This window comes from Asterias amurensis, chromosome 19 (genome assembly GCF_032118995.1).
Source record: "Asterias amurensis chromosome 19, ASM3211899v1".
In the NCBI taxonomy this organism is placed as follows: Eukaryota; Metazoa; Echinodermata; class Asteroidea; order Forcipulatida; family Asteriidae; genus Asterias; species Asterias amurensis.
The window spans coordinates 9697077-9712861 of NC_092666.1; the positions used below are offsets into that span (position 1 = coordinate 9697077).

General features: G+C 37.5%; 3 long non-coding RNA genes across 3 annotated transcripts; 2 read left to right on the top strand and 1 right to left on the bottom strand.

Moving 5' to 3' along the window:
- Window positions 1–299: 299 nt before the first annotated feature.
- Window positions 300–3230, top strand: LOC139951744 (uncharacterized). Its single transcript, XR_011787835.1, has 3 exons — window positions 300–605; window positions 1071–1230; window positions 1796–3230. It is a non-coding gene; the product is annotated as an uncharacterized lncRNA (long non-coding RNA).
- LOC139951745 (uncharacterized) lies at window positions 2362–4822 on the bottom strand. The gene is made up of 2 exons (XR_011787836.1): window positions 4548–4822; window positions 2362–3819 (listed from the first exon to the last, which is right to left on the bottom strand). It is a non-coding gene; the product is annotated as an uncharacterized lncRNA (long non-coding RNA).
- Window positions 4823–8877: 4055 nt separating this feature from the next.
- On the top strand, window positions 8878–15421 carry LOC139951551 (uncharacterized). Its single transcript, XR_011787797.1, has 5 exons — window positions 8878–8907; window positions 12942–13043; window positions 13580–13658; window positions 14560–14648; window positions 15310–15421. It is a non-coding gene; the product is annotated as an uncharacterized lncRNA (long non-coding RNA).
- The last annotated feature ends 364 nt before the right edge of the window (window positions 15422–15785 follow it).

Below are 15785 nucleotides of genomic sequence, written 5' to 3' on the forward strand. Positions count from 1 at the left end.
AAATTCGACGACCAATATTGAGCTCAAATTTTTATAGGTTTGTTATTTTGTGCATAAATATGTTGAGATACACCAAGTGATGAGACTGGTCTTTGACAATTACCAATAGTGTCCAGTGTCTTTAAAGGCACTAAACCCTATAGGTAGTTACTCACAAATAATGGTTAAAGGAACACGTTGCCTTCAGATTTCACAAAATTTCACGTTTGAGGGTGTTCCTTATACTTATTAAGAGTTGTTCTTGCAATAAAATACATTTAATCTGTTGTAATTAGTGAATGATAATTAAAAAAAACAAACACTGACCTCTGACCCCGAAACATGGCCCGCGAAATATATACGTTTTTCAAGCCGTCAAAACGATCGTCCGTTTATGCGCGATGCACAGCAGTTAGGCTGGCGCCGTAGCCAATGGCCTGGTAAACCTACCAGAAGAACACGAGGTAACATACCGTTCTCTACCATACGACGTTGTGTGAAATGTAAACACACCATTTTGCTGTCAAAATGGATCGCCGAAAAACACAGATTCAGCTCATTGCTCTACGCAAAGAGATGATTGAAGACACGTCCAAAAAGAAGGAACGGACACCTCGCCAATCAGGGTAAGAATAATGTAGTGGGACACGGACTAGCCGACGAGAGAGAGAGAACGGACCGTGATTGTTTATACCCAATGCAATGTTATTGTTAGTTATTATTGTGGACATGACACGTAAATTCACAGCCATGACAGCCGCAGCACTGAGTTGTGAGAGTACATAAATGTACATGTACTATGACTAGTTTACATGTAATTTTGTAGATCTATTCACTCGGTGCATAGATGGGGGTGGGGATTTGAATCGAGTGTCCAGCGTCCTAATGACTTGGTACATTTTAAAAATAGTACAGATTTATTAAATGTTTTTTGTATATTTTTAACAGTTTACCCAAAATATTGTACCCAAGTCAACTCGTACCCAAGTCAACCCGAATTCTTTCAAAGAAGTGTGACCTTTCAAACAATAAAAAATAAAATTGTCGAGAACTAATAAGTTATATCAATGGTTATGAATTTCTTGTTGAAGGTACTATGTGAGCAGATGCCAGGACTTGGCGTAAACATCTTGGAGACCTCATCAAACCCAACCAAGCTGGTGTGTTTGTACCAACTGTAGGGAGATGCCAACACAACAGGAGAGGTCATGCTGCAAACAAAGGCCGGATGAATGCTTCTCAAACTTGGCAGTAAGAGACTGATTATTTCATACTGTCAATGGCATGTGCATGTATAACAATATACACATGTACTGTCAAAGCAGTCCAGTTTTGTTACATATTTTGATCTGTCCGCCCCCCCCCCCCCCCCCAAAAAAAAGGAAACAAAGTAAATGTGTAAACAAACATTTAATAAGGAAACACAAATTTAAGCTTTCATTCATTGTAGTTACTTGTAAACAGCCTCCTTCGCCAACGTTGCATTACCAAAAAACTTTACACTGAACAGCCACATCCCAAATTTTAATAACATCATGTCTTTGACCAGCAGCCGATTTCACACAACTTTACGCAACTGCGTTAGTCCACTTGTGCAACGTTAATGGAGCAACTTGCGCCATTAAAATTGCGCAAGTGGACTCACGCAGTTGCGTAAAGTTTCGTGAAATCGGCTGCAGGTAGGTAATATTTGCAAAAATGTCTTTTTAATGAATCAACATCAAGTGCATGGGTTTTATATTCCATATACATGTACAAATAACCAATATTTATTTTGTTAATTGTTTCAAAAATGTTTGTGTTTATATTTGAAAAGATCTTGAGGCACCTTGTTCTGGACCACCATAAGAGTTGGCACGACATCACAGGAATGACATGTAAACCAGGGGAGCATGATGTACACAACAAATGACTTTGCCACCCAGCCAGCCTTCACAGACAACATGTGTTGTGTCAGAATGGTACTGGAAATAGAGTAACACTACCGAGTTACTGTTTGTAAAATCAGGGATATATTTCCAGATAGTTTCAACTTTCATGTACACATGATTTATGCAAAACAGGTTTTACAAATGGCAATATTTCCTGTTTTCAACAAGTAGATTCTTATTCCTAAATTAACACATAATGTCAATATTTCAACTTATTATTATTTTCTTTTGCACATTACTTATGTCAACAAATCATTGAATGTGATGTGAGCAGAGTTTGTTTTCATCACATCACAACGACATAATATGATTAAGTTTAATTTGAAGAACATGGCCAATTGTTTATACAATCATCATATTTATTGTATTATTTATTTGAGATTTCGATATTTTGTAACAAAAAACACACTAGAACAACAAAATGCAAAAACATAAACAATCTGTATTCAAATAAATTTATCTGAAATATCTTTATTCTGTATTCATAAAGAGACATGGATCATAGATGCAACAAGTTTGATAAACACAGTGCCATTTCAAATTTTTAACCTTAACCCTTGCAAGTATATTTTGATTTCAACCACATGCCTGTTATGAAATGCATGGTCAGAATGATGTTTTAGAACTAGTCATATTGTTGACTAGCAGACCATGTTAGTTCGAATAAGTAAAAGTTTTAAAGGAAAACCACGCAATTTCAAGTCATACTTGTGTTGATCATTCTATTCTACTTTTAAAACATCCTTTCTAACCATATGCATTTTACAACCAAATCACTCGATCTATAGCATTGGTCTCTCTAAAGGGACTTTATACCTTAGATGTTGGTAATTACTAATTTGTGATCATAAAACTCACTTGATAAAGTGTACATGATGAGAGGCATGTCAAAGGACTTGTTTCTATACTGCAATGGTGTTTTTCTTTCACTGTTTCTTGCAGCTTATATTGCCAAATTTAGCCCAAATTGTCACAGGTTTATTATTTTATGCATAAATATTGAGGAGATACACCAACTATTACTAAGGATACTGCATGGGACTATAGTGTTCTTTGGCAAAGGACAAATTTAATTAATGTTTGCAAATACATCGTGTACTGCTGTGAATTGTAAAAACATTCAATAAATTGTCCATATTTTTTTATAAAGTTCCTATAAATTTGTGACAAAGATTCTCTTTGATTACATACAAACTCTAGAACTTGCCAATAATGCTAATAATGCACTGACCTTATATCTTATGCACACCTGTACAGACAATTTTGTAGCCAAATTGTGGAAAGTTACATGGAAATTAAATTTAAGAAGTGGAAAATCTGGATTTGTGTTTTGCAACAAGTTCTTCTGTTGGTAGTAGTGGTGGTGGTGGTATTGGGGGGGGGGGGATGGCGGCTGCGGGTAGAGGCCATTCTTGCACCATTAGCGGTAAGCCTGAGCGACTAGTGTCGCACTCCAACTATTGAATCCTGAGTCGAGTCGCGACTATTGTTTTCAACTATTCGGTTAAACGTGCTACAAAAATAGTTTTAAAAAAATTGCGTCTACCTGTTTGGTGAACCAATTTAGTCGCTCATGACTATTCATGACAACATAATTTACTTACAGAACACAGTCAGACATCAGTGACACAAATCTTCAATCTTTTCCGCTTGAATTATTGCCACAGTGCATCGTGATAATTAAAATTTTGTTGCGACTAGTGTCGTAGTCGCAACTATTGGATGGAGGTGCGACTAGTCGATTAGTAATTTTCACTGGTCGCCCAGGCCTAATTAGCAGAGTTTTCCTGTCTTGCGAAGAAGCTGGTTGTCATCTAACCGTGCTTGGAAAACTTCTTTGATGTACGTTTACTCTTTCTTGTCCATACCGGCTTCAATAATCACATCACCACCCAACTTTCACTGTGACCTGGGAATCAAGTATCAATACAAAAATGTTACAAAATAATAAAATTGTTCCCCGTTTCTGATTTTGTTTTGTAATTTTTGAAAAGAGTTCTTCTAGACTATGGCCCTTTTCGAAACCACGGCTTTGGCTTTGGATTCAGCTCGGGCTAGCTTGGCCCCGCAGATGTTTGGACAATACTGAGCATGCTTAGCGTACGGATTCAGACAAGGGGACGGAGTCTGAAGCCGAAGCCATAGCCGAAGCCGTGGTTTCGAAAAGGACCTATGGAAGCTTCATTTTTGTGGACAAGAGTATTAATTTATTTTAGCTCTCCTTGCCAACTACCATTTGCAGTATGTGCTCCCTGTTCAGATGCATCGCACCGTAAATTTTGCTGTCAAATGATTCTGAGCAATGTAAACAGGAGCTACCTCAAATAGTACCGTCCAAGACCAAGGTCAAGGAATTACATCCCCATAATAGACATAAACATTATTTTATAAAATAATGAATGTATACCCCGAAGAAAGGATCATGTTGGCAAATAAGACAAGTGACATCATCTATCCTATGGCGATGGACTAGGATTAGTAATGGACACCACTTTCCTGTTGCCCTGTGACTCTACATGTACATGCAAACAACATAGAGAAAGGACAGAGAAGTAAGGTCCCTGTAATTTTGTATCTAAAAACGAACTGTGTGTGGGGTATAGGCCTATGTGACTCGCAATTGCATACTATACTTACGCGGTAAACACGGTAAACGCCTCTGACATGTCTGAGCAGATGTTTTATTGAGAGGATGAATTCTCTAGCTGTAGTTTTGGTGTGGGAGGTCATGACACGTTCATTTTCAACTCCACTCGCTAGTTAGTATACGGGTACTAGACATTCTTTCGTGTACAAAGTGTTCGCATTACTAGACTGGCCCCGCTAAAATCCTACATCGTACGAGCAAGAACGGGGAGTTCACTGCGTCTGGGGAGGTCTGGCCGCGGGGGATGATGGCCCGCTGGACGGCAGCCGCTTGGCCCCGGGACGTGGGCTGAACTTGCTGCTTAGATAGATTAATAAACAGTTAATTCAACGTAGGCCCTTTTATTTTTGTTCATGAACTGTTTTGTTGTTGTTGGAGTAACCATGGAGGAAGAGATAGATACAAATGGGTTCGTAAAATTGTTAATAATTGCTCAGTCGTATAGTTCAACGGCTGCGACTGGAAATAAGACTAGTGAATTTGGCGGCCATTTATGGGAGTCAAAATCTTGACCCCCATAAATGGCGGAGCGTTTTGTTTCGAGAAAGTTAGCAAAAATGAAGCAATTCTAAGGCATGTTTGTGTAGATCATTATATTCTACTTTTTTAACATCTTTCCAACCGTAATCATTTTACATCAAACGCTTGTCATAGCCCAAAAACGCCCAACAAAGCGCAGCCCGAAGGCAACGTGTTCCTTTAACACAAGAACTTACTTTGCAATGAGCAATGGAGAGCTGTTGATGCATGTAGTATAAAACATTGCGAAAAACGGCGGAAAAGTTTCCGTATGGCGCCACCACTTTTTCATTCGATATGAAATAATATAGTATCTAATTTACCTCAATGAGATTTCCCTTTTTGTAAAAAAGAGTGATAAAGTGGTGGCGCCATACGGAAAGTTATCCAAAACGGCTCCCTCTGAAGTAACATAGTTTAGTGGAGAAAGAAGTAATTTTTCACTAAATTATTTGAATTGAATTCTTTGAGACCTCAGCAAGGGGCCTAGCCCTTGTGATAATAGGGACTTTTCGTTTTCGACGACGGATGGTTCTGCGACGGTAAAGATGACATTTGGCGTCATCTGCGCATGCGTCGGCTTTGAGGCCGGTGGTCCCTCAGCTTCTACGACAGTACTTGGGATGAATCTTCGTGGTGCTGAAAACGGCAACGTTTAGCTGAACAACCGTCGCAGAACCATCCGTCGTCGAAAACGAAAAGTCCCTTATGTTCAAGTACAGACAAAACTGCAAGGCTCACCTTTTAGGATGCTTTTATTTTATCAAAAATCATACATAACGGCCTTAATCTGGCTAAAATCACGAGGGATAGTAAGCCTTGCCTTTTTGTCAAAATTTGACTCAAAGCGGATAAAATCACAAGGGGTACGTTGCAGTTGTATAAGGAATTTGGCGAAAATCAGATAAAATCACAAGGGTTGTATAGCGTTGCATTATCGTCTAAATTTTGCTAAAATCAGATAAACCTTGCATTTTTCTATGAATTTTGTTAAAATCTAATCACAAAGGGTAACCCTTGCCTTTTTGTATGTGTTTTGCAAAAAATTGATAAAATCACAAGGGGTAAGCCTTGCATTTTTGTATCAGTTTGGCTAAAATTACAAGGGGGTAAGCCTTGAATTTTTGCCAAATTTTTGCCAAAATCAGAATTTGTTGTTGAAATTGTCACACTCACAAGGCCTTGTGAACTATCAAAATTTTCCAGAAAGCATTCAACCTTTTCCAGAAAATGTTCACAAGTCTGCCTTGTGAACTTACCAAATCTTTCTTGAAATTGACCCTATAGGCTAGCCTTTCTTAATATATATGCATGAGGTACGTCACAATGCTAATCCAAAACGAGGCGATGGGCGCAGCCACTGCAAGTGATGGGGGACCATAGATATAGAATAGAATAACTAGATCGGCCGCGCGTAAATACGCAGGTTCTGGCATGGGGGCTGCCATTGCCTATCTCCCGTGTACATTTTCTGTGCGTTGCCGTCAGCACGTGACTTTTTGCCGTCAGCACGTGACATTTAGCGCGTCAAAGGCCTATCTCCCGTGTTCATTTTTGCGCGTCGCCTTTCGAACGTGAAATTTTTACCGCGTCCATGGCGAACAATTTTATTTTCTACACGGGTAATGGCGCGTATGTACGCGCGGCCGATCTAGTTATTTAATTCTATATCTATGTGGGGGACGTGCGCCCATAGCCTTATTTGGGGTAAGAATTATGACGTCATGCATATAAGTATTAAGAGAGCCTTGTGAACTTATCATATTTTTCTTGAAAATGTTCACATGGCCTTGTGAACTTATCAATTTTTTTCCTGAAAATGTTCACAAGGCTGCCTTGTGAACTTATCAAATTTTCTAGAAAGTGTTCACAATGTTATTATAAAAATAACCTTGTGAACTTATCAAATTTTTCTTGTAAATGTTCACATGTTGATACAAGCAGGTAAAAGATATATTTATACATAATTTTCCTAAGTTAAGATGTGGGGGTCAACGGATTTTAGGAGTTTTAAATTATCAAAGAAAGGCCCAGAGTGCTCACAATAGTCAGCTTTGGAAATGAGGTTTATATTATTTATTTTATTTTATCACAACACTGACAATAACACTAGTTTTGAGTCTCAACGTGGAGAGGAAAAACTGCAAGGCCCCCGTGGATGAGAATCGAACCTCCCTCATTTCAGAGCAGTATTCACAAATTGTATTCAGTGATTTAAAAACAGCTGCCCGTGTACGACAGCAGGCCGGGTCCATTATTCATTCGGAATGAGATTTCTATTATTTATCCCAACACTGATTTTGAGCTTCAACGTGGAGAGGAAAAAAACTGCAAGCCCCCCGTGGATGAGAATCGAACCTCCCTCATTTTAGAGCAGTATTCACAAATTGTATTCAGTGATTTAAAAACAGCTGTCCCAGGGCGGGTCCATTATTACTTCGGGTTGAGATTTCTTCCCGTTCAAGAAATTCCTCACATTGTTATTGGCCCAGATCCGCACAATGTTATTGGACAAGATTGTTACCAAACCAATTTAGTATAATGCATGCCAAATCGGCATTGATATGCAGATTTATCGTCTTTGCGCTTTTAACATAGAAAAGGACGCAGCAAGACCGCATGGTTTTAGTTCTACACACGCGGGGCGGCGGCGGACAACATGGCTACTCTTCACTTGGCTGTATTTTGGACCTCGCGTTTCGGTTGAACTTTATCATACAAATTTCACTCTTTTATAATGTGAAACAAATTGTATCAGTCAAATTGTAGTACTGAGAACAACACTACGACGTTCTGTAGATAAAAATGTACTCAAATTTGCAAAGAAGAAAGTGACTCTTGACATGAGGACTTTTGGTCAAGTATTTCACCCAAGCCTTTCTTTATGAGCACATCTCACAGTGGTCTAATTTTGTAGTCGAGTTTACAGCCCGGCTTGAGAACTCCCTCGGAGTTTTTCCCTCGGAGTTTTCGCTGGGCAGAGAATTCCTCCAAGTTGGACAGAACATTGTCGCCGGCGTACACAACCAAAACGCTGGTGGCATGGACCAACTTTGATGTTGAGCTTGCGAGTAGAGCTGGAGAGGTCCAGGAGTTTGAACAATCTTCTGAAAACAACCCGAACTGTCTGAGGAATTGAACATTTAAATCAACTCATTCTCCTGTTGAACTTTCGCTTTTTGCTTGCGAGCTCCGTCAAGGTTGGTGAGAGAAGCTCTATTGGAACTGAATTACATTGAAAAGAGGACTTGATGTATTGAATTTGAGAACTGTTTATTGTTGACACTTATTTTTGCTGGCTGTTGTCAGAACTTTAAAACTTTTATCTGTGGATTGTGTGGTGTGGGTGTGGCTACAACTTGCAAGTCGTCCAAGTGAAAAGGCAAGAACTTTAAAAGTGACCTTTGGTTTCGTGTTTCAAAACCGAATACATTTTTGCTGACTGTTGTCAGAACTCTGAAACTTTTATCTGTGGATTGTGTGGTATGGGTGTGGCTTCAAGTCGACCAAGTGACAAGACAACCAAGTGACAAGACAAGAACTTTAAAATAGACTTTGGTTTTGTGTTTCAAAACCGAATACATTTTTGCTGACTGTTGTCAGAACTCTGAAACTTTTATCTGTGGATTGTGTGGTATGGGTGTGGCTTCAAGTCGTCCAAGTAACAAGACAACAACTTTAAAAGAGACTTTTGAACAAAACTGAACACATTTTTGCTGACTGTTGTCAGAACTTAAAACTTCTATCTGTGGATTGTGTGATATGGGTGTGGCTACAAGCATGTCGACCAAGTGGTAAGACAAGACAAGATCATTAAGATGACGTTAAGTGGTAAGTGAAAATCTAACCCCGTTCTTTCCCAATAAGTAGCAGGTAACTTTTCTCGTACTTGTTGATGTTGTCTACAAATTTGGTCATTGGTGATGTCTCCTACTATTTTTCTCTGAGAGGATTTTCTTGGTTGTCGGGGCATTTTGGTCGTGGCCAGAGTGATGCATTGAAGTAAAATAGTTTCTCTTGGAAGATTTCCCAGTTTGGAAGAAGCGGATGAGCATCTGTTGTTGTCATTTTAAATCTACACTTTGTCAAAATTAAATAATTAATTGGTCATAATTTTTTACAGATAGAGATCCTTTTGCACTATATGAAAAATAACAAAAATCACTTTAGTTCTCTATATAAAATTAAGGACAATAAGAAAATCATTTAAGGGTTTCTCTAGAAACAACAAACTTGTTTTCAAATACATACATCTCACAGTTTTTCCTTCTAGAAAGACTCAATTGTGACAGTATTGTTATTAATGTTTACTGATAGTGTTTTCTGTTCTCGAAGTAAAAACCCCAAAACCCTATAAAACCAAGCCCAATAAAGAGCATGAAAAACCGAGTAAGTTTGTGAATTATTTCTTTAAGTATATACATAGGCCTGCAAAAGCGATGAACCATATAATTTAAGGTTTGTGTAATTTAAAATAATTATCTGCTTTTTTCAGTTGGAAATTTGTTCAGTTGGCAATATTAAAATGGTTAAATTTAATTCAACATTTAATATTTCTGATGAATAATTTTATCATCTTTTTTGTATGTAAATAAATAAAATTGTGTGGTGGGAGGGGGAAGCCCAATAAAGAGCATGAAAAACCTGAGTAAGTTTGTGAATTATTTCTTAAACAAAAAAAGTATATGTATACATAGGCCTGCATTAGCGATGAACCATATAATTTAAGGTTTGTGTAATTTAAAAATATTATCTGCTTTTTTCCCTTCAAGATGGAAATTTGTTCAGTTGGCAATATTAAAATGGTTAAATTTAATTTAACATTTAATATTTCTGATGAATAATTTTATCATCTTTTTTGTATGTAAATAAATAAAATTGTGTGGTGGGAGGGGGAAGCCAAATAAAGAGCATGAAAAACCTGAGTAAGTTTGTGAATTATTTCTTATAACAAAAAAAGTATATGTATACATAGCCCTGCATTAGCGATGAACCATATTATTTAAGGTTTGTGTAATTTAAAAGATGGAAATTTGTTCAGTTGGCAATATTAAAATGGTTAAATTTAATTTAACATTTAATATTTCTGATGAATAATTTTATCATCTTTTTTTGTATGTAGATAAATAAAATTGTGTGTGTGTTGACAGATAAAGTGCGCATCATAACACAACACAATCATCCCAAACTCAATTTTTAGGGTTTTATTCAACAGGAAATGCACAATGAGCAAAAAGAAAGGAGCCAGACAAAAAGAGGAACAAAGAAGACACCCCCTAAAGTAAAAGGTTGAAGTTGGTATGTATAATGGTAAGTCGGTTAGAATAGAATAGGAAATGAATAGGCCTAGAACTTGTAAGCAAAAGTTTAACCCCAGATCTTAATAACAAGCAGGGTTCTGTTATTATTTGCCTCGGTACTTGTTGATGTTGTCTACTATTATTGTCACTGGGGATGCCATCCATTTTTTATTTCTGAGAGAGCTTCTTGATGTCAGGGCATTTTGGTCGTAGCCAGAGTGATGCTTTTTTTTCTCTTGGAACTTTTCCTGGGTTTGGAAGAAACTGATGACTTTATTATGTTGTCATTGTACATTGGCATGATTAATTTGCTAATATTTAGCATAAACATGTTCACTTAGAGACCCTTTTGTCTTCTTAGTAATTATTAAAAGTAAAAAATTTAAAAAAAGCAATTTTTTTTTTTTTTTATTCTAAAAAGTACTCAAATTGGCCCAGAAGGGCAAAAAAAACCTTGGAAATTACAAATCAGTGCATGATTCAGAAACTGACTCAAGTTTTACTGTATCACTTTTTTCAAGTTTAACTTGGCACAAACAAAATGATTCTCCTCTTACATTGTTCCACAATAGTCATTAGTAATGAACCATGTCAACATGGAACATTTGCAAATGATTCTCCCCTTAAATTGCTCCACAATAGTAATTAGTATTGGACCATGTCAAAATGGAAAATTTGCAATGAGCACTAATCAATCAATGATTTATTTCAGTTAAAAATATCTAAATGATTAGTTTAGTTATGTTAAATTAATCGTTTAATATTTCTGACGAATAAATTGTATTGATTGATTGTGATAAAAATTATCAGTCGGCATAGCTAGTTAGCTACACCCCCAAAACAAGTTTCCAAAACAAATATTTCTACGGCAGGCAGGCAAAGCGTTAAAGAAGACATTAAACAAAAAAGTAGAACAGGACATGAATAGGCCTAGAACTTTACCTTCCCAACCAATAACCAACGTTTTCCTTCTCAACCAATAACCAACATTTCCCTTCCCAACCAATAACCAACGTTTTCCTTCCCAACCAATAACCAACGTTTTCCTTTTTAACCAATAACCAACATTTCCCTTCGCAACCAATAACCAACGTTTTCTTTCACAGCCAATAACCAACGTTTCCCTTCGCAACCAATAACCAACGTTTTCCTTCCCAACCAATAACCAACGTTTTCCTTCCCAACCAATAACCAAAGTTTCTCTTCACAGCCAATAACCAAAGTTTCCCTTCACAGCCAATAACCAAAGTTTCCCTTCACAGCCAATAACCAACGTTTTCCTTTGCAACCAATGACCAACGTTTCCCTTCCCAACCAATAACCAAAGTTTCCCTTCACAGCCAATAACCAAAGTTTCCCTTCACAGCCAATAACCAACGTTTCCCTTCACAGCCAATAACCAACGTTTTCCTTTGCAGCCAATAACCAAAGTTTCCCTTCACAGCCAATAGCCAAAGTTTCCATTCACAGCCAATAACCAAAGTTTCCCTTCACAGCCAATAACCAAAGTTTCCATTCACAGCCAATAACCAAAGTTTCCCTTCCCAACCAAAACTAAAGTTTCCCTTCACGGCCAATAACCAACGTTTTCCTTCGCGGTCAATAACCAATGTTTTCCTTCGCAACCAATAACCAACGTTTCCCTTCGCAACCAATAACCAACGTTTCCCTTCACAGCCAATAACCAAAGTTTCCCTTCGCAACCAATAACCAACGTTTCCCTTAACAGCCAATAACCAACGTTTCCTTTCGCAACCAATAACCAACGTTTTTCTTCACAGCCAATAACCAAAGTTTCCCTTCGCAACCAATAACCAACTTTTTCCTTCACAGCCAATAACCAAAGTTTCCCTTCACAGCCAATAACCATGGTTTCCCTTCACAGCCAATAACCAACGTTTTTCTTCACAGCCAATAACCAAAGTTTCCCTTCGCAACCAATAACCAACTTTTCCCTTCACAGCCAATAACCAAAGTTTCCCTCCACAGCCAATAACCATGGTTTCCCTTCGCAATCAATAACCAACGTTTCCCTTCCCAACCAATAACCAACTTTTCCCTTCACAGCCAATAACCAAAGTTTCCCTCCACAGCCAATAACCATGGTTTCCCTTCACAGCCAATAACCAAAGTTTCCCTTCGCAATCAATAACCAACGTTTCCCTTCACAGCCAATAACCAAAGTTTCCCTTCACAGCCAATAACCAAAGTTTCCATTCACAGCCAATAACCAAAGTTTCCATTCACAGCCAATAACCAAAGTTTCCCTTCCCAACCAAAACTAAAGTTTCCCTTCACGGCCAATAACCAACGTTTTCCTTCGCGGTCAATAACCAATGTTTTCCTTCGCAACCAATAACCAACGTTTCCCTTCGCGACCAATAACCAACGTTTCCCTTCGCGACCAATAACCAACGTTTCCCTTCACAGCCAATAACCAAAGTTTCCCTTCACAGCCAATAACCAAAGTTTCCCTTTGCTGCCAATAACCAACTTTTTCTTCCAACTAATCATCATAATTTTCCTTTATGTCAATAACACTATATTTTGTTTGTTTTCTTGCAGATTGCACTCATGGGCACACGACGTCATACGTCGTGTGCCCACTGGCAATATTGAGTAGATGGAAGTTTGAACTTCCCCCCCGCAGGCAGGGCAAGAAACTTGGTAATGTATCCATTATGTTAAAAGTCACTTTTGACTGGAAATGAAATACCAAAGGAGAGCTTTTACACACAGTCCCTTACCGTTAGTACCCGTTAAAATAATTAGAAGAAGTCATACATTTTGTTAAAATCTTCCACACATTTGACTCAAAATTTTCAAAGGACTAACTAAACTGATTTCACTAACTTCCTAAAGGTTATTGTGATTAGACAAATTTTGACGGCTTTCAAACTCCAAAAATAATAAAACTATTCTACCAACTCTCTCCCTCTCTCTCTCATGACAAGTTTTTAGGATTTTTAACAATACAAACAGTGTGGGACTTTCGGGATGCCTGGTGGCAGCAGACTTACCAAGTAAAATCCATAGTTCTCAATAATGTGCGCATGCTCAGAACTACAATGGAAATTAACCTGGTAAGTCTGCTGCCGCCTAGTGTTGCAAAGTCTCTAAAAGGTATTGACCTGAAAATCTTTACAGTAGATCTGAATTCAACTTGATTGTTATTTGTCTTCATATTTTCTTTATTTTCACAGATACCAGAGATGATGACCTACTCTTAATTGATGCAGCCTGGCACTGGCAGTTTGAACTTCATGCATGGCAAGATCTTGAGTAATGTATCAATTTATGGCCCTTTCCGAAACCTCGGCTTTGGATTTGGCTCAGGCTAGCTTGGCTCGCAGTTGTTTTGACAACTTTGTGCTAGCTTTGCGTATGTGCCAAGGGCTTCAAATGAGAGTTCGGAGCCTGAAGCCAAATCCAAAGCCGAGGTCATGGTTTTGAAAAGGGCCTATGTTACAAGAAAAAATTTGATTAGAATTCAACTACCAAAAAGAGTTTTTACAAATTAATTTGTACAAATCTCTCACCCAATCTGCTTGGATGTTTTATATATTACTCACAATGGGATGCTGTCATTTTAATATATAAATCTCCCACACAAATGGACAAGAAATAATTTTCAAAGGAAGAACCTAGCTGATGAAATTTCTTAAAGGCAGTGGACACTATTGGTATTACTCAAAATAATTATTATCACAAAAAACTTACTAGGTAACACGCAATGGGGAGAGGTTGGTAGTATAAAACATCGTGAGAAACGGCCCCCTCTGAAGTAATGTAGTTTTCTAGAACTCGTGTGACGAGGGTGTTTTTTTCTTTCATTATTATTTCGCAACTTCGACAACCAATTGAGTTAAATTTTTCCCAGGTTAGTTATTTTATGCATATATTGAGATACACCAAGCGGGAATACTGGTCTTTGACAATAACCATTAGTGTCCATTGTCTTTAAAGATGTTAGTTTGTTGTTTGAAAAGTTTGGAGTGAATTTGAGCAGTCCGAAAATGTTACTTTACTTGAAGTTATTCTACAAAGTTGTTTGGAAAAAATGATGCATACAACAATCTCACAGAAATTGGACTGAAAGGTCTTAAAACAGCAATGAGACTGAGTTTAACTTAGCTGGTAAACATGATTTGTAACTAAAAACTTTTCTTGTTACTGTCTTCAGAACTTCTTCATTTTGCACAAACTGATACCAGAGGTGATACTCATTGATGCAGCTTGGCAGTTTGGACTTCAGGCCTGTCCAGGAATTCGGTAATGTTTTAAGATTTAAAGGCACCGTACATTATTGGTAATTACTAAAAATAATTGTTAGCATATAAATTTACTTGGTAACAAGCAATGAAGAGCTGTTGTGAGAAAACCCTCCCTCTGAATTATAACATAGTCTTCGAGAAAGAAGTAATTTTCTACTGAAATAAATTTGAAAATGATTTCGAGACCTCAGAATTAGATTTTGAGGTCCCGAAATCAAGCATCTGAAAGCACACAAGGGTGGTTTTTCTTCCATTATTATCTTGCAAATTTAACGACCATTTACATTCAATTTTCTTTTCTTTATGCTTTATACCAATAATGTCCAGTGTCTTTAAAGTTAGAAGGCAAAGTTTGAGAGGAAATGAACCAAAACATAAAAGGTTTCATGAACTGTCTGTCTGCCAAAGCTGCTTGGATATTTTATTGGTACAAACGATTGGAGGTAATCATCATTGAAAAATAAATATTTAAAAAGGAAAATCTTGTTATTGGACTGAAACTCTTCACGGGGGCAACTAAGCTAACTTCACTTCATTTGGGATGCTTGCTAGAAGAAAAAAATATGGAATTTTTATTGTTTTGAAAATGTTTCCCAAAATCTGAGAATTATTCTGCAAAAATTGTTAAATCATTTTTACTTTGTTTCTTTGCCCTGCAGTTTTCTGGTGCATGATGGTGATCTAAGTGAATCTGACTGTGAATTACATCGATGTTCGTGGTCTTGACAAACGCGCCTACACTGAGGAAGCCTTAGGCACTGAACACTATTGGTAAGTACTCAAAAGAATTGTTAGCATAAAACCTTGTGAGAAACGTTGTGGGCTTCCTCTGAAGTAATGTACTTTTCGAGAAAGAAGTAATTTTACGCTGAAATATTATTTGAATTTGGTTTGGAGACCTCAGAATTAGTTTTTGAGGTCGCAAAACAAGCATCTGAAAGCACACAACTTTGTGTGACATCTCTCCAATTATTATCTCGCAACTTCGATGACTATAGAGCTCAAATTTTCACAGGTTGTTGAGAAACACCAATTGAGGAGACTGTTCACTAACAATTACAGAAGGTGCCCATTCTTGCTTCTGAAAAGCTTTTGGTAGTTGACAAACAACCCGTTCTTTTCCGAAACAACTCAA